This window comes from Contarinia nasturtii, unplaced genomic scaffold, assembly GCF_009176525.2.
Source record: "Contarinia nasturtii isolate CC-2019 unplaced genomic scaffold, AAFC_CNas_1.1 Cnas_scaffold_695, whole genome shotgun sequence".
Taxonomy (NCBI): Eukaryota; Metazoa; Arthropoda; class Insecta; order Diptera; family Cecidomyiidae; genus Contarinia; species Contarinia nasturtii.
This window is the reverse complement of record NW_022198046.1, coordinates 3,058,219-3,059,711: the sequence shown is the minus strand read 5'-3', so window position 1 is coordinate 3,059,711 and position 1,493 is coordinate 3,058,219.

The window sequence follows — 1,493 nt, the reverse complement described above, 5'->3', positions numbered from 1 at the left end:
AAATGAAAATAATACTCGTTCAGGAATAGATACATTTAGTTTAAAAGCTATGAAGATTTCAAAAGTTTCAAATGAGAATATTTTTGCTCATTGCATTTCAAAAATGTGGAATAATGTTCCAATAGATATTCGTAATTCGAAAAGCCTTGACATTTTTCGAAAAAAATATTTTAATCATTTATTAAATATTCAAAAAAAATTAAATTAAAATAATTCGTTGCAATTTGAAATGTTCAATCGTGATAGTTTTTTTAATTTTATTTTAAGTTTAAGTCATCAACATACAAATTGGGCTTTGAGCCAGCATTTTCATTACATTGTAATTTAAACAAACTGTATGCTGTTTTTCTGAATAAATAATAATAATAATTTTCGAATGATTCCGAAACGAGCTTAATCGAAATTCTAAATGAATACATTGGTGAGATAAATGATCCTTTTTTTATAATATCCGAGTGGTTGATTTTCATTGCATGTAAATTTGCTGACAGGTATGCAAAATAGATGCGTTATCAAAATGAATTTGTTGGGAATAAGTCGAAGAAGATTTCACCGGTTTGTACGTAATACACAGGAAAGATTTATTTATTTTGACCAACCTACGATTTTTTTGGTTCTGAAAATTGGCAGTCTTACAGTAATTTGACCGCCTCCACCGGATTTTTTTTTTTTCAATTTTTTTTATTGGGTATTCAAGAGGGACCTAATATCTTTCCAATAAGCCAATAATAACGAATTCAATACTTACATACGACCAGAAAATGACAGTGAAAAGTGCAAGACCCCCATTATTGATCAATAGGGTTGTTTTTTGAGCAATTTAGACCCACCTTCCCGAGTGGTTTGACACCGTCAATAGAAGCAGCATAAAATGGAATACAAAAAAAGAAAAAAAAATCGCGAAAAAAAACATACGTCAATCGATCAAAAATCGATTTTTATACTTTGACCCAAAAATTTAGTACGGGGGTGCCCCCGGAGGGGTCAATGGGTTGGCATTTTTTGTAGCCCCATCCATCCACTTTCCAACGGTATACATGTTTTTGAAATCGGTCGAGCCATTTCTGATATGAAGCTCATACAAAAAAGTAACTTTTTCCGTTTTCTCAAAAATTGCACCCCCAGGTGACCCGATCGGGCTGAATTTTTTTTTTCTTAGTTCTTCACCAAAACAAGCTTGTATGCCAATTTTGAGCAAAATCGGACACTATGCCTGCAAAAATCTGGACGATTTGATATTGAATTGCCGAGTGATTTCAGTGCATATAATATTTACCGCAATAATTGTGACTTCATTTAATTTTCAAATAATATTTCTGTGATTGTGTGCTTCGTTTCAATTGGATCTTGATATTCATTTGCTGTTGATTGCTGGTACTTATTTGTTTAAGCATCGTAATAAATTCAAGTGGATGTCTTATCCAAACATCCATTTGTACACTGAACAGTGTACATATTTGTGTGAATTTTCTCTTTGGCTCCAATGTCCAGTG